This window comes from Dermacentor albipictus, chromosome 4, assembly GCF_038994185.2.
Source record: "Dermacentor albipictus isolate Rhodes 1998 colony chromosome 4, USDA_Dalb.pri_finalv2, whole genome shotgun sequence".
NCBI classification, from domain to species: domain Eukaryota; kingdom Metazoa; phylum Arthropoda; class Arachnida; order Ixodida; family Ixodidae; genus Dermacentor; species Dermacentor albipictus.
The window spans coordinates 158,725,169-158,743,165 of record NC_091824.1 but is presented as its reverse complement, the minus strand read 5'-3'; the positions used below and the strand labels follow the sequence as shown (position 1 = coordinate 158,743,165).

General features: G+C 44.7%; 2 long non-coding RNA genes across 6 annotated transcripts in view; one reads left to right on the top strand and one right to left on the bottom strand.

The window, feature by feature from the left end:
• Window positions 1–6,374, top strand: part of LOC135915781 (uncharacterized) — a 31,591-nt gene extending 25,217 nt beyond the window's left edge. For all 5 annotated transcript variants that reach the window (XR_011514130.1, XR_011514129.1, XR_011514126.1 and 2 more), the window contains 10 exons: window positions 60–259; window positions 337–536; window positions 614–813; window positions 891–1,090; window positions 1,168–1,367; window positions 1,445–1,644; window positions 1,722–1,917; window positions 5,510–5,707; window positions 5,783–5,983; window positions 6,062–6,374. This is a non-coding gene — a long non-coding RNA (uncharacterized lncRNA). The remainder of the gene's footprint in view (window positions 1–59; window positions 260–336; window positions 537–613; window positions 814–890; window positions 1,091–1,167; window positions 1,368–1,444; window positions 1,645–1,721; window positions 1,918–5,509; window positions 5,708–5,782; window positions 5,984–6,061) is intronic.
• LOC135915778 (uncharacterized) overlaps window positions 1–17,997 on the bottom strand; it is a 500,939-nt gene that overhangs the window by 430,552 nt on the left and 52,390 nt on the right. The gene's annotated exons all lie outside the window — the stretch shown is intronic.

Here is a 17,997-nt window from a genome sequence, read left to right as displayed (position 1 = left end):
GGACTCGTATTACGGCTGTGTCCTCCACTGTTTAACAAATACGCACTGTGTCGTTACAGGTTCTGCATTCCTGTTATCAACTGCGGTCCTCAACCGTACCCAGCGTGCCCCTGCACTACTCTATGGTCTGCGCTCCCAAAAATTACTTCGGCCTGGAGCATCACCTGTTCCAGAAGCGACTGCTGTTGCTTCTACATTCCCTCGCGAGTGGCGCCCTGCTGGTAGAGTGGACTTGTCTCCTCGCCCTGCACTACTCCTGGTAATTGTCGTTTACACGGGACTCGTATTACGGCTGTTTGCTCCACTGCTTAACAAATACGCACTGTGTCGTTACAGGTTCTGCATTCCTGTTTTCAACTGCGGTCCTCAACCGTACCCAGCGTGCCCCTGCACTACTCTATGGTCTGCGCTCCCAAAAATTACTTCGGCCTGGAGCATCACCTATTCCAGGAGCGACTGCTGTTGCTTCTACATTCCCTCGCGAGTGGCGCCCTGCTGGTAGAGTGGACTTGTCTCCTCGCCCTGCACTACTCCTGGTAATTGTCGTTTACACGGGACTCGTATTACGGCTGTTTCCTCCACTGCTTAACAAATACGCACTGTGTCGTTACAGGTTCTGCATTCCTGTTTTCAACTGCGGTCCTCAACCGTACCCAGCGTGCCCCTGCACTACTCTATGGTCTGCGCTCCCAAAAATTACTTCGGCCTGGAGCATCACCTGTTCCAGAAGCGACTGCTGTTGCTTCTACATTCCCTCGCGAGTGGCGCCCTGCTGGTAGAGTGGACTTGTCTCCTCGCCCTGCACTACTCCTGGTAATTGTCGTTTACACGGGACTCGTATTACGGCTGTTTCCTCCACTGCTTAACAAATACGCACTGTGTCGTTACAGGTTCTGCATTCCTGTTTTCAACTGCGGTCCTCAACCGTACCCAGCGTGCCCCTGCACTACTCTATGGTCTGCGCTCCCAAAAATTACTTCGGCCTGGAGCATCACCTATTCCAGGAGCGACTGCTGTTGCTTCTACATTCCCTTGCGAGTGGCGCCCTGCTGGTAGACTGGACTTGTCTCCTCGCCCTGCACTACTCCTGGTAATTGTCGTTTACACGGGACTCTTATTACGGCTGTGTCCTCCACTGTTTAACAAATACGCACTGTGTCATTACAGGTTCTGCATTCCTGTTATCAACTGCGGTCCTCAACCGTACCCAGCGTGCCCCTGCACTACTCTATGGTCTGCGCTCCCAAAAATTACTTCGGCCTGGAGCATCACCTGTTCCAGAAGCGACTGCTGTTGCTTCTACATTCCCTCGCGAGTGGCGCCCTGCTGGTAGACTGGACTTGTCTCCTCGCCCTGCACTACTCCTGGTAATTGTCGTTTACACGGGACTCTTATTACGGCTGTGTCCTCCACTGTTTAACAAATACGCACTGTGTCATTACAGGTTCTGCATTCCTGTTATCAACTGCGGTCCTCAACCGTACCCAGCGTGCCCCTGCACTACTCTATGGTCTGCGCTCCCAAAAATTACTTCGGCCTGGAGCATCACCTATTCCAGGAGCGACTGCTGTTGCTTCTACATTCCCTCGCGAGTGGCGCCCTGCTGGTAGACTGGACTTGTCTCCTCGCCCTGCACTACTCCTGGTAATTGTCGTTTACACGGGACTCTTATTACGGCTGTTTCCTCCACTGTTTAACAAATACGCACTGCGCTGTTACAGCTTCTGCAATCCTGTTTTCAACTGCGGCCCTCAAGCGTACCCAGCGTGCCCCTGCACTACTCTACAATCTGGGCTCCAAAAGATTACTTCGGGCTAGAGCATCACCTGTTCCAGGAGCGACTGCTACTGGTTCTAGATTCCCTCATTAGTGGCGGCCGTGCTGGAAGACTGGTTGTTTCCTCGTCTTGCACTACTGGTAAATGTCGTTTGCTTGGAAATCGTACTACGGCTGTGTCAACGAGAATTTATTGACAAGTTGGGCTACATTACAAGCATTTAGTATGCAGGAAGAGGCCCCATAGTCAGACTGTATCGGGACCTTCTGTACAAGTACAGTTACGATAGCTGAGATCTCAAAGCAACAGTAGCATATAATGTAGTATACATGAACAGGAAATGAACATTGACAGAGCAAAAATAGAGAATTGATTACAAATAAAAAGGTTTAGCGTATCTCATGGTAGCAAGAAGAATGGTATGGGAATAAAATACCGGCAGTTTATCTACAAGAACAAAAACAAAAGAAAGAAAAGAACGCACAAGAAACGGTTACAGAAAATTCTCTCATTAGTCCATCAATAATAAATGCATTTTCAGTTCCTTTTTGAATTAGTGTAACGATCTTGTGCTTTTCATAATGAGAGCAAGTGTTCCATACTCATATGGAAAAATTACACGGTTTGTTTACCGTAGTTAGTGCGGGTTCTTGGTGAAAGTTTGTTTAACGTGAATCTGGTAGTAGTATGAATTGTCAGGTTAGGTGGTGAAAATGTAATCGATGGTAGCTCATTATGTAGAAATCTGTAGAATATATACCTAGGTTGTATTTAGTGAGCCCAGAAATAGTAAGGATGTTATTCTCGTGTAGTAAGGAAGTGGCATTAGAAAAGCGTGAACTATAAGTACTTATGATGGCTTGGATCTCAACTGTGTAGAGACGCAATATGAGTATTATAGGTGGTTCCCCAGCATATTACACCATAAGTAATATGAGAGTCGACGAAAGAGTGGTAAAGTGAGAGCAATGTGGTGCGTGTGAAGTAAGCGCATGCTTTAATCAAGATGCGTATACCGTAGGCTATTTTATTTTTTGTGAGCAATGATTGTGATATGTCAGGTTACAATCAAGCAGAATGTCAAGGAACATCAACTTGGATGAAGGCAGTGGGAGCAAAACTGATAGGTGTAATGGAAGCTGTCTCGGAGCCAGGGTGAAACTTTGCCAGATTTAAAATAAAGTCGTTTCCACCCATCCATTCGCTGATGTGAGAATACAAATTTAGTTTTACTTGCATAATAGGTAACATGTTAACATTACACCACCTTAGAATGTTTTCTAGGTCAGCGTTGAGCTTATAAACGAGAGATCAGATCTTTATGAAAAGTGAGTATTGTGATATCAGCGCACAGAATGCATTTTGTCGAAAACAATTAGGTACATCATTAACATAAACTAAGAACAGAAGTGGCCCCAAGATGGAGCCCTGGGGCACATCGATGGTAATAGATCGCTGTCGAGAATAAGCGCTAGAAACAAGAACTTGAACCCGGTTATATAAGTAGCATTTTAGTAGCCAAAGGGCAGGACCATAAATGCCAACAGTTTCGAGCTTAGAGAATACGAAATTTTGATTTATGCTATCAAATGCTTGCGTTAGATCGATGAAAATTGAGGCGGCGAGAAATTCCTCGTCGATAATTTTTTAGTTGTCCGTAAGATGAATAAGTGCCAGCTCTGTGGAATACCCATGGTGAAAACTGAACTGGCATGTAGAGGATATTAAATTTAGATATTTCTTTAGCGGCATTTCAATTAGTTTCTCAGTAACTATCCCAAAGAACGGCAGAATGCAAATAGGTCTATAGTTGTGCAATAATCAGCTATCGCCTTTTTAAAAAGACTGGGATAACATTGCAACGATTCAGGTCAGAAGGAAATAAACCAGTCTTGAAGAACAAATTATCCATAAATGAAAAAATGTCTGAAATTAGGTGCGCAATTAATGTTAGCAGGGTGAACCTCATACATTCCAGCAGGTGATTTATAACAGCAGCTATTTCTTCTGGCGTTGTAGGAAATAAAAAGAATGAATGAGGTAGACGGTTCATGTTCATCTGTGCAGGAGTAGGTGGATTGTTCAGAAACTACTAAAAGCCTCAACAGGGGAATCGAGCTCTACTCCAACCTTTAAAATTCTGGACACATGGTTTAGTCCTGTGTCTATTTAAGGACTTGACAACCCCCAATTATATTTATAGTTATTAGCCGCCTGTAAAATTCTTTGGTTGAAATACCATCGTTTAGCTGATCTTATTTTACAATTAAGAGTGTTACAGGAGCTTTTATGTCGGGCACGTAGGTTCGTGTTATATGGTTGCCTATTAGTTTTCCTATATAAATTACCCCGTTTGCGTATTTCTGCTAATAATTGCTGTGAGGGCCATGGATTGTGAGAAAATGACATCAGTTTTGCATTTCTTTTTGGATGGGAACTTTCCGAAGTATGATGTAAGTAGTGAAAAAAATTTCGGAAATGCTTTCTTTGGGTCGTTTAGTGATTTAATTTCAGACCAATTTGTACTTGCAACAGTAGTTATGAAGCCGTCTTTGTAAACAAGATCTTTAATGTGTGAAAGTGGGTAAGTTCGCACATTAGAATTTAAACGTAAAAGCAGGGGGTAATGATCACTGATGTCGATGTGCAAAACTTTTGCCTCTGGTGAATGAATCAGGTTACAAAATGCATGATCAATAAGTGCACCTGTACCATGAGAGACTTCGCGTGTGGGAACGTTAATTAAGCAATCGTATTCGTAGCTATGGAATACACTACTGTATTCAATTTACTGTAAACATCACCAATTTGTATTATTGTTTATATCACCTATTCTAACATTCTTGTTCTAGTGATACAATGTGTAAAATATGATTGAGATTGTTACAGAATTCATTGACTGACGATGAGGGAGAACGGTAAATGCAGCCAAGTATGAAATTCTAGCTATCTTGAGCAAGAAAGCAGTTACTGAATTCAATCCAAACAGATTCGCACCTACTGACGGTTAAGGATAGATGTTTCCAATAAGCAATATTAGAAGAAACATAGGCAGCACCACCGTGATTAGTCACCAATCAGTTGCAGTATTCCACTTTATAGTTAGGGAAGCAATTGAAATTAGTCGTTAAATAAGCATGTTCAGCAATGGCAATTAGTGAAAACTGACTAGTTAGCGTTGCCAGCAAATTATCGATAGCGTCGAAGTGTTTATGAAGACTCTTAGCATTAAAATGAATGATGGAATGAAATCCGTTCAAGAATTGATTTCATTTCAGTATAGAAGCCATTTTTGTTGTCAGTTGGTTAAACAATGATGCCTAGTCTAATTTGGTTAGGTCGTATTCGTCACGAATACGCAGAACTTTATTTTTAGTAGTCTTCCTAGCCTTAATTTGGCAGTTACCCGTCCAAAGGAACATCCAGTTTCTTTATTCAAGGTTAGAGCCTTAAAAAAGAGCCTTGTTAGATGGGGTCAGATGCTCATTCACAAAAACGGGAGCGTTGGAAGAGCCGGAAAATCCAATGTCCATAAGACAACGTTTGGCTTTACGCGCTTTCTAACAAAGTCGCATTTCTTCGTTCTAGGATGGAAACGAGCGATGTTCTTATTCTTGTCATTAGATCTGGTGGGAACGCGATAAACAATGTCCAGATTGCTAGGCGATACGGGACAGCCAATTCTGTCCCTTACCTCCTCCAGTGTTTAAGAAATAAGCACCGTCATTACAGGTTCTGCACTCATGTATTCAACTGCTGTCCACAAGCGCGCCCAGCGTGCTCTTGCACGACTCTACGGCCTGCGCTTCAAAGGATTACTTCGGCCACGAGCATCACCTGTTCCAAGAGCGACTACTACGGCTTCTACATTTTCGCCAGTGGCGTCCTGCTGGCAGACTGGACTTGTCTCATCGCCCTGCACTACTACCGGTAAATGTCCTTTACACGGGACTCGTATTACGACTGTGTCATCTAGTGTTTACCAAATAAGCACTGTCGTTACAGGTTCTGCACTCCTGTTTTCGACTCCGGTGGGTGCCTAGCACGCTCCTGCACATCGACTCTCAGTTCTGCGCTCCAAAAGAGATAACTTCGGGCACCAGGATCACCCATTCCATGAGCGACTGCTATTGCTTCTACGTTCTCTCACCGACGGCGTCCTGCTGGCAGACTGGACTTAGCCTGGCGCCCTTGCACCTAATTGTGGTAAGTATCGCGTACACACGACTGTACTGCGCTTGCGTGTTTTAAGAATGGCCAACAAACAGGGCTTGTTCATTTCAGGTTCCCAGTTTCTGCTGTCGCTTTTGGCGCACGAGAAATATTCCAGCACGCTCATTTACAAGAACATTCCTGGCCTTGCCTCACGAGCAACCATCTTCAGCCCGATCGTCCTGCCGCGTCCTCTATACTACAAACTTCCTAATGAACTCGTGAACGCGTCGCACGCCTCTGTCTTGGCGGTGTCCTGCACTGTGTTGACGGCGTGTTCATTCTCTGAAGGACTTCGTGTCGTCACCATCCCGCGACCCTCCATCGGATGTGCTACAGTTCGCTGTTGCCTTTTTCCGCAAGCATATTTAATAAGGTCATTGTAGCAAGCTTTTAACGCGATAGCGTTAAGGAGCTCGTGTCGCAGAAAAGCCGGTGTCGTCGGCGTCGGGTGTCGGCGTCGGCGGCGTTGACCGTGAGCGATAAATCACGGCAGACTCTTCATAGATAAAAAGCAACTTCCAAGATTGGCCCGGTGGGAATCGAACCCAGGTCTCCGGAGTGTGAGACAGAGACGCTACCACTCAGCCACGAGTTCGATGCTTCCAAGCGGTGCAAACGCGCCTCTAGTGAATGCGGTGTTGCCTTCGAAACCAGCCGTGGAAAGTTATACTGCGGTGTATATCGGTAATTATGAACATGTAACGTACAGAAGTCACAATTACACGAGTTGCGAAGTGCGTTTTCTGCTTTGGAAGAGTGGTACGTTGCTCGGCGAATGGATGCCAATTCTAGGAATCGGGTTAATACGAAGCAGAACATAAAGGTCTGGTTACGTGGACACCACTTGGTCCTTAATAAGGACTGTCAATGTTTTCATGAGCCGATCTGTAAATTTTTGGTGGCGAGAGTAATGGACATTCATTGACATTGTGCACTTTTATAGTAGCACGGTGTGTGTGTGTGCGTGTGCGTGTGCGTGTGCGTGTGTTCCACTGCTACCTGGCGCATTTCGAATTTTTCATGTTTTTGGTGGTAGCATTTCCAGCGTTACAGTTGCTTCACTTTTCCCGGTTCATTCCTGCTGAAAGGTTCCTGGTTTGATGGTTTACTGTCGTCTATGGATATCCGCTTTTGGATTGGTCGAACCGCTGGTTTCTTTGGCTTTGGTCCTTGGGTTGACCTCTGTGCTCGTTTCAGCATTCAGCGGATTTGTTCTGGCGTCTTTCTCGTGCCAGAAACAGTCTTCACACATACTAGGTTCTTCCACGTCGCTCATCACTGACTCGAAAAGAATAACACGCCACTACAAAAGGACACAATGTCAATGAATGGGAAAGGGGAGGGTGGTTACTCTCGCCAACAAAAATTTCCTGATTTGTTCATAATGACGTCCATCTTTAAGGCTGATTGGTGGTAAATGTCACCGGGCTCACTGTTCCTAGCCTTTTTGTCCTTGGCTAATCAAATGCCGTTATGGATCTACATGGTCCAACTTGTGTAATACCTGTTTGTTTAAGGGACAGTGCTACCCGCTGTCAGCGCTTGTTCACCATATATACTGCGCCGTAGTATATTTTAAGTGTCCACAACTATCGCGTACTCTGCAAGATCGGTAGGCATACTGAAGTGCCATGGCACCCTTCAGGCGGCTGTGCTGTCGTTGCCTGCTGACTGTAGTTCAGATTACGCACGCTTGTGTACTTTAATCCCGAAATTACACCGCGTGAGCCATTGTCAAACAGCTGCTTCGAAGGGGCTACATGTACTCCCCTTACGCCAAGTCGTGTGTGAACACGTCTAGACAGCTGACGTGCACGAGCACGCTCAAAGAAATCCTCATAAAATGTCCGCTTGTAATTTTAGTGTTGAAGTGAAATAAGTTTACCAGAGTTTAGCCACGTAATTCTTTTCTGTACGCTGTTAGTCTCCATTGCTCTTCGAATGCATCTCAATGAGTTTGCATTGAATAGTGTTTGAATTTGCACATGCTCTCTCGCATGCAATCTCGATATAAGGAAGCACACTTGATTTATTGCGAATTACTTTCATTGTTCTCAACCTGTAATAACCTTACTTCTGCATTACTTCATAACAAAAATGAGCACTGTCCTTGGTAAATGGTTACGTGTGCCGCATTACTTTGCCTATTTTTTTGTCGCTGCTTTCATCCACTGTGATAAAAAAAAAGTCGGGCAACCACGCATGCGCGATTGTGCTCACTCAAATGGATTTTTCTTAAAGGGACTCTGAAGGCAGATAAGTCGACGGGCACTGTTTAACCATCATTATATAAGCCTCACAACGCTTGTTTCGTCCCACGTAAAGACTTGGTTTACGAGAAAATTGCATCTGAAGGGCCTGAATACCTGTTTCGAAATTCGAGTCTCCCGCCACCGAACCCGGGGAGTGGTGACGTTGCACGTGCCATTGCCACCCTTCCCTGCCGTCTGGGAGTAAAACGGCGCCCGACAGACGGCGGTAACGAGCCACGACAGATCGGCGGATTCACCGCTGCAGCTGCTTCAAGTGGCGTAGACCGTTCAGGCATCCCGCGACATCACATGGAAGCTGAATTCTAAGCTACTTGCAGTTTGTGCGAGTATCGCGATCCGGCATAACCAGCGCAGCACTACGCGATAACTAATGAAACGCGCAGCCATGGGCGGCACGGAGTCGAGTGAAAACGAAGTCTTTCGACCGACCGCGTCGTTATCAGGGTTATGTCAATGAGGCGTTTTTAAAAAGTGAAATAGAACTGGACAAACAGGATTTTATTTCGTCTTGTAATGCAATGCAAGGACATCTTGTACAGCGAGTGCTTGAGTACTACTGCCAGAATTTAACTGAGGAGTGCTTTCGTCATCGGGCAAATATACTTCTCTAATCATGTCCGGCATTTACCTCAATTTCTCAATTCTTAAGGCCCTGTTCGCGATAATATTGACGCCTTAGATATTCCCGAACCCTAATCTATGACTTTAGCTCTACTTGATATTTGCCTTTAGTGTTCCTTTAACCTCGAACATACACACAGCACAATGTCACGTTAGTGTAGGAATTGTCATTTTCCATCTTCTGTTACACGACAGTCCTGCAATTGCGCCACACGATGCTCGCAATCAGTTTACGATAGGACCAGTGTGGAGATTTGGACTTCTTGATATGCGTCCGTCGGGGTTGCTTAGTGGCTATGGTGTGAGGCTGCTAAGCACGAGGTATCGCTATCGAATCCCGGCCATGGCGGCCGCATTTCGATGGGCCTGAAATGCGAAAACACCCGTGTACTGCGATTTAGGTGTACATTAAAGCATCCCAGGTGATCCAAATTTCCGGAGTCTCCCACTGTGTCGTGCATCATCAGATCGTGGTTTTCGCACGTAAAACCTCATAATTTTTGTTAATGTGTCATCTTGGAGGCTTTTCCTTGTTTTTGCATAATGCAACTGGTACGTCGACGCAAAGAAATGGCACACCCACACAGCACTCAATAGTTCACAATACTACATCGATGCACGAAATCACTGCACATTGAGATCATATTGGAGAATCTGACGTGGTATATATAGATCGTCGTCTAGAAATATGTTGTAGTCCCTTCTGTGCGTTTCGCATCTAACTTACGCGCTTTCTTGTTTAGTGAAAACAAATGCCGGAAGCGTTTTTTTCCCATCTCCCAGCGAAGGCGCTCTACAACGCTTACCCATTTCAGACAAATTTTACAGCTTGAAGCTATGTGAACCTTAATGTATGCAAAGAAATCTGTTACTGCGCCTTGACTTGTGCTGTTATTTTCGGTTTATTGATATAAGAAAACTGTCGTCCGTTTTACATTTATATACGTCGAAGTATATCGTCAAGCTGAGAAATTATCTGTGCCATGTAAATTTCGGTATGTATTTGACATGTGTTCCTGTACAAATGCACAAATTTATGTTAATGCACTGTATATATGCTGCTGTTTGAAATATCTGGGATTAAGTCCAGTTATGTAGCATTGAATCGCTTTTATTTCGGTTTACTTGACAGTATTGTTTTGTGGTGGTTGTACTCGGCATGCATTGCATTAAACTGCACCTTGCAAATCATGTCAAAATAAAACTTTATTCTTGTTGCCCGTCTGACTCCACCTAGTGCAAAGACTGTGCTGTGCCCGCCAACTGTAATGGCACATCCGCTGTCTGCAACTGGTCGAGCAACACCTATTGAGTGGGGTCATCGCTGGGAGCCATTCAGAGCATAGGAAGACTGGCTTTCTATGAACTCTTCGTTCTCCCCCTTTCCGTTGCGTTGCTACCAAAGACAGGATGCTGGCGTTTCGGGGCACTAACATCTGGAATTTAAAGAAATGCAATGTGGCGCAAGTGATCGAGATCGTAACGTTGGTAATGCGTATGCCTTTAATGGACGGCAAAACCCGGGTCACTACAGCAGTCCGAAGCAGTTAATTCGTCGCAGTAGCCGAGTGGCTGTGGGCTTCCGCTTCTCAACTCCAGGTCAAAAGTTCGGCCGCTGCAGTAGCATGTCGATAACGGCCGAAATGAAAGAAGACGCTCGTGTACTTAGTTTCAGCAGGTCTCTGTGAGCTTCATCTGAAACTAAGGCTTTCTGATGGCTCTATGTAGGTTTTTATTACATGCCCGGCAACTGCGGTAAGTCTTACTGTACTTGTATACCTAATACGATTAGAGTAGTATTCATATCAAAAAGGAATTGCAGCTGGTAATTGGTGCTGTACAAAGTTTATGGCCTGGGGGCAGCCAGGTAGCGTGCGTTTCACGTATAGCCAATATAAATGCGTCCCCTGCCAACATCATGCCATAGCCTTACTTTGCACCCATAAAATGGGGGTGTAAAGTAGGACTGGGTTGTTCAAAGGTGTTCCCTTGTGGAACACGCTTTTCTGGGAGAAAAAGGGCGCTTCATGGGTGTTTACAAAGAGAAAAAAACCGAAACACCCCTATTGCACTCATAAGGGTGTGAAAATCTTAAGAGTATATAGTACCTTCGCATTTACTCAGGTTGGGGTGATAAGAACAGGATCTACAAGAGAACTTTTTCGCGAAGATACGTACCAGAATTTCGAGAACTTCGTGATGCCTTGTGTCTCAGAATTAGTTCCGTTTCCTCGCTATATTATGTCATAAAACAGCCTATCTTATGTGACCACTCTAATAACAGCCTCTCTAATATTACCACTGTGACTTTCTAATACGCAGCTCGCGCAGGTAATATCTGTCACATGTTTGTAGACATCTCTAAATACATGTAAAAGGAGAATTCGTTTTTCGCGGCAACCACTGCCCAAATTTAATGGGGTTTGTTGCATTTAAAAGAAACTTAAAATCTAGTGACTGTTGGTTTCGAATTTTCGATTTAGGCCGTCAATCTTTTATCAAGAATTGGCAAAATCGCAGATTTTCAGAAAACGAAATGACAAAGTTCACAACTCCGTAACTCGGCAAGAAAAAAATGATACCGCAATTCTGTGAATTGCATCTGATAGCACATCTAACGCAGACAAATTTGAAATCTTGAACATGAATCTCAAAAAATATGTAAAAACTTTTGCAGCACCCTCGTAAACAACGCAACAAATTCGCGTAAGATGTAAAATGACATTTGAAATTTGTTCGCTTTGATAATTTCTTTGATGCCATTTTCAGAACTGCGATATCTGTTATCGATGCAGCGCTATTAGTTTGTAAACTTCGTGCTTCTATTTCCACCAAGCTTCTGAATTTTTCAAAACCTTAACAAAATTCAAGCCCTAAATCGAAATTCCGCTTCCAAGAGTCCCTAGAAGTTAACTTTCCCTTTCAAATGCAACAAATTTCATTAAAATCGGTGCAGGGGTCATCTCAGAAAAACATTTTTGCGCTTTTACATGTATTTTAATAGGCCGCGTCGGAGTTGGGCGCGAGCTAAAGCTTCCTCTTTTAACACCAAGAACTGTGTAACGCTTTCCAAACACGCAGAGATGCGCAGTCAACCGGCGTGCCTATTTACCCCCGAAGTATTTTTCACTGTCCACGTGCCGTGGCTTTGCGCATGCAAAGTCATGTCTTGTGCGTCTGACGTCATTGGTCTGGCGCCTACAGTGCACATGCGCCGAGCTCCTTTCGAGACACCCACCAGTATTTCTTGCCTTTGTTTGCCCAGATGCACGTGACCAGAGGCAACTATTGCAATTGCTCGGAACCATCCACTGCAAACTCGCATTACGGTAGAAGCGCTGAGAACACTCATCAGACATTTTTCACGTGCCCCTTACCACCACCTTGCAACACCACTTTCAGACAGGCCCCAAGCATCATGTTCTAAAACTATCGTCAAGTACAACGACAAATTTCCCTCAGGCTTCACCGCTGCATCTAAACCATCGATGCCCCCTTAGTGTCTTATCAGCCCCCACAGTCCATCTCAATGTACCAGGAATCGGAAAAAATTCTGAGCTGTCGTCGCCTGTGCTGAAACAACTGTCTCTGCTTCTTCTGCATGAGAGGTACGCGGACAGTGTACATATCTATACTGATGGTCCCACGAACATCCAGTGTCCGTCCGGTGCTGTGGTTGTCCCAGCAAGAGCTATTACCATCAGCCTTAGGGCTGACCACCCAACGACATCGACATCTGCGGAACTAGCTGCTCTTCGCGCTGCACTTTGTTTCGTCAATCGGGAACCACCTCGACCATGGTCAATCTTCAGTGACTCAAAGGCAGCCCTACAATCTGTGCTGTCAGCTCTGCGTCGCGGGCCATTCGAACAGCTCGTATTCAATATTAAATGCCTACTCCATACGTCACATGAGAAAGGACACCACGTGACGTTTCAGTGACTGCCAAGTCACTGCGGCGTCATACGAAACGAAGACGCAAATAATGCCGCTCGGGCAGCTCTTGAAGGTGCACACAGGAAGAGGCCATACCACTTTCACGGTCCGACGCAGCTAGCAGACTTCGAGTGCTTGCACAGGAGATCACGCTCTCTCTATGGTGCGCACCAAGTAGCCAGACCAACCGTAGCAATCGTCAATACGACCTGCCCTCTTTGATGCATCTCTGTATGCCAACTGGACTCCGCTGAAGAGAGGCCACTCTGCTTTATCGCTTATGGCTAGGGGAAGCCTTCACGAAATCTTACTCATTTCGCATCGGAATGGCGGACAACGCTCTCTCCAGTGCCTGTCTTTGCGAGGAGACGCTAGAACACATTCTGTGCGACTGTCCTGAATATAATGTTCAGAGACAGTCCCTGGCGTCCGTTCTAGCGCACCTTGACAATAGACCTTTGTCAGTTGCAACTTTTTTCACATATCGCCGACAGAAGACATCGCAGCTGAAGGCGACGAAGGGACTACTTCGATTTATGAAGGAGATGGGCTTGGACAAGTGGCTGCGACAGTGATGTCACGTACCGCGCAAGAGTGACGGACTGTAACTAACGATGTGTGTGCTGTGTTATGTGCTCTCTCTCTCCTCCCCATCTTTGATCCCCCCCATCCAGCTCCCATGTGTAGGGTAGCAAAGCGGTTAAGCTAAACTGGTTAACCTCCCTGCCTTTCCTTCTCCACTTTTTCCTTCCTTCCACTTCCACTCTGTATCGGGTACATTGTTCACTGCGTGAATGCAGTACCTACCACCATATGATCATTAGCTTTCCTTTTCTCTCGTCTTTTTCTGGGGATTTTGAATATGTTGGCCCTCTCAGTGGCCAAACATCACATGCATCACACCTAATAAACAAGAATACTTAACGTAGCCGCACTAGTTGCAGCATAATCTTATAGCTTAGCATACATACAGTGCAACCTCGTACTATTTTTTTTTCTCTTCTCATTCTCTCCTTCTGCAGCCGCTGTCTCGTATGCTTCAATTTATGGCGCATAATAATAACGTTGCACTGTGGACCCTTAGAGGCCGTCCCTTTATTCTCGAAAAAACCTCGGAAGAGCAATTTTTTTTTCTCCTCAAAGCTCGCACTTAGAGCGAAACAATTTAGCGTCGCCACTGAGCGTAATTCATTTTGCTATGCACAGGCGAACCGCTCAGAGTTGGAGCGCTCGAGTGGGCTAACAGCAAGGGCAAACACGGCCAACGCTGAGCCTTGAACAAATTTGCCGCTGCAAAATATTCGGCTCAATGGCTTGGGAGCGACGTCCAAAAATGGGAGATATAACGTCATTACGTTTCTCCTCTTTTTCGTTGCACAGACTGTACGCGTTTGCCCCTTCTGATATGTTTTATCTCTGTGCAACTTTATCGTTAACTTTTTTTCAAATGCGAGCCTATTGTTGTGCAGAATGAGCTTATTTTTTTAAAATAGAGAATGCTTTGTGATCTACAAAGGCTGAGCAATATTACAGCTACGATATTTTATAGAAATGAAGAGCGCAGTGCGTTGCACCTAACGCATGTCTCCTGAGAAGAAAATGAACCGTGTAACATGTTTAAATCAAAGCTGTGGGGCTTATATATGGGCACTGTCATACTCGAGGCTTATATATGGGCACTGTCAAATCCCAAAATGTTCTTAAATTTCTCTCGTTTGAGCTGATCAGAAAGTACTCAACATCTTGACTGCTGTGAGCCTATCAGAGCAGGGAAGATGGCAAATTGTACGGCTTAAAATTTTCATAATACTGTGATACTTCATTGAAAGGCTTATGTCAAGTGTAGCGTAATGATGTCTGCATTTCTTCAAGGTTTTCTAGCTGTTATATGAAGGTCTCATTTTTCGTGAACTCGTAAATCTACCTCATCCTAACTTTTTACTATTATGAACATATTCGTTCCCATCAAAAGCTCGTAGTTCGTCTGAAGACACTCGCGCGAAATTAAGTACTGTTGTTGCGCAAATTTAGAACAGTGTTTCTCCACAGCTCTACAGGTGATAATCGCTGCGTCGCTATACCGCTCTAACGACCACTCAGACTGTCATGCATCATTGAATACGCCTACAGGAGGCGACTATATAACGTTTGGGAAATGAAAACGACGCATCGCACAGCTGCGATTCGTGCCAGTCGACTACACATTGTTCTTGAATAAACGCGCTGTTCTACACAAAATCAAGGGCGCTGTAACGTAAAGCCATTCCAAACTGTTTCTATCCATTTCTGCAATCAGTCCTCTTCGAGTGGTCAAAAATGTTTCGGGTCACACCCACCTCACCTGTAACGCGAAATCGCGAAAACCGCTAGGACTCTGATATGACACGTGCACACTGATTATGCATGATTAGACAGAACAAAAGCAAATAATTATTTCCGATTCCGCAGACCAAACAAGGAAATTTTCCTTACCTCAGTAAGGAAGCGTTCATTGCGGTGAGGCAACCTTATGTCACTCTGAACGCTTCCTCACTGAAGGGCCCTCAGTGAAGGCTTCCTTGGTGCCTCATCAGCGTAAGGTATCTCCGAAGCTACCTTACACAGGAACGACTTCGTAAGAGCTGTGCTCTAAAGGTGTTTAATCATGCAGATAGACCTGCTGTGCAAACGAGACCTGTTAGCTGTATCCTATAAAAGTGGCTGAGAAAAGAAAAAAAACAATAAAGAAAGTCTGTGTGCTTGGACTTGTCCGTGTATACGGAGCACGTGTCAAGAAAGTTGGCCACGAAAAGAATGTAGGGATTAAAAGCAGTGTGAAGGTTATTCTTAATAGAGGAGTTTTAGTTTGTCCTCAAATTTCTACCTGTTTACGGATTGCCGGGTAACTGGAGGCTTAAACGTGAGCACCCTAAGCCCCCCAGAGCGCCCGGGCTGCTGGCGCCACCTGGTGGCACAGCAACCAGACTAGACAAACACAGAAACCGAGCGCAGATTCTACATAACTTCTGGCAAAAAAAAAAAAATCTGCAGCAGCGTAATCCTGAACACCAACGTCGCTACCAACGCTTTACAGCAGCACTGAAGTATAATATAAGTCGCTACAATATTAGTGTTGCTTACACTCTGGTTAGGCACTGCATCACCTGATGCCATTACTAGCGTTTTGGCTGTCTTACACCTCTCCAGAAATGCGGAGTTCCGCAAGCGTTAAGAAGTTTACGGACAAAGCTAAGCTCTATATAGCAATTCTAGGGACACATGCGCGGCTCAGCCCGCCGAGCCAGCTCGTACCGCGTGCCCAGTGTTGGAGGTCACGTTATCTGCTGAGATGCGTAGGTGCGGAACAATTGAAAAGATTAAGGGAGCTGCAGCATGGAACGTTCACTTTGTGACAAGCGCACCCGCTCCCCGCTACTGGCGCACCATGCCTCATAACGCCACACATGGAGGAAGGAAATTATGAGGGCGCATTACGTCACACAACCAGCCTTGGCAAGCGCATGCTGCGTGAAGCTACAGTGGTGGCCCAACACGTGACCTCTTGCGTCGAGATCACGGAGCAAGAATTTAGATTTTCTGAGACGTTTTGTTCCCAGTAGTTATGCCAGTAGTTTTATTTGGGGCGCGCTTGTTCAGCTACCCTGCCGTGGCTCTGCCTGCAAAACGGAAACACTAAAACTAACCGCACACTTTGGTGTGCAATCATGTGTTGGGCCACCTCTGGCCCAGCAGATTTCGGCTTCAATCGTGTTTAGGTATGCTCCCTCCTTTTGTTTACTTCCTCCATGACGACACTGTTGTGACTACCATTGTCGCGGTCGTCGAGTGAACTACGTTCATGTGTGTCTGTGGACCTTTTACGCCACGCGCGTTTATTTAGTAAGCGAATGGTCACTTCAACTCATACTGCCTATAAAACTACGAATCTTAACTTCGCGTAAGAGTCTAATACTTTGCTATCGCTGTCAATGATTCGTCCTTCGGGCTAAACTGTAGCATTGCACGTATCTTTGGTATGAAGCACAAAAAAAGTTGCTACTTATTATTGACTAAGCTTAAGAGGAAGCTTTAGCTCCGGTGCTCCTATCTAAATACATGTAAAAGGAGAATTCCTTTTTCTCGGCAACTACTGCACCAAATTTGACGAGGTTTCTTGCATTTAACAGAAAAACTTAAAATCTAGTGACTGTTTGTTTCGAATTTTCGATTTACGGCTTCAATTTTTTATTAAAGATTGGCAAAAATCACATTTTCAGAAAACGAAACTATCAAGTTTACAACTCCGTAACTCAGCAAGGAAAAATGATATCGCATATCTGTTAATTGTGCCTAATATCACATTTAAAGCGGACAAATTTGACATCTTACACATGAATCTAAAAATTTTTATTATGTAATTACAACTTTTGCAGAACCCTTGTAAACAACGTAACAAATTCACGTAAGATGTAAAATCGCATATGAAATTTGTCCGCTTTGAATGACCTAATGGATGCCGTTCACAGAACCGTGATATCTGTTCTTGATGCTGAGATATTAGTTTGTAAACTTCGTGCTTCTATATTTTCAAACTTCTGAATTTCTGAAAATTTTTTTAACAGAATTCAAGCCTTAAATCAAAATTCCGCTTCCAACAGTCACTAGAATTTAACTTTATCTCTCAAATGCAACAAATTTCATTAAAATCGGTCCAGGGGTTATCTCACAAAAACGTTTTTGCGTTTTTACATGTATTTGAATAGGCCGCGTCGGAGTTGGGCCCGAGCTAAAGCTTCCTCTTAAGCGGGGATGTTATATCACAGTTATGAGCAGCCAAGCGACCCAGCAAACTTCAGGTTGGGCCATGGTTCAAGAGAAAACGAAAACAAAAAAAAATTATTTTCACCAAAGCAAGATTTTGCCTAGCCTAACATTTTGCAGCCGGCTTGTCTAAAAAGAAGGTTGTTTGGCAAAAAATCACAATAACGATGGTTTAGAACATGGCATAGCGAATATTCCTAGATCATTTATCACGTCGATAGGCTATATATACAATGGACGAATCGCATCCCTAAAGTACTAGGATATGACATATTTTCCTAAGAGCTACTTACTGCGCGACCCGACGCAGCAGCATAACAGACTACCGAGTGATCCGGAGCGAGTAGTAAAACGTCGCGATGTCCTGCTCCCAGG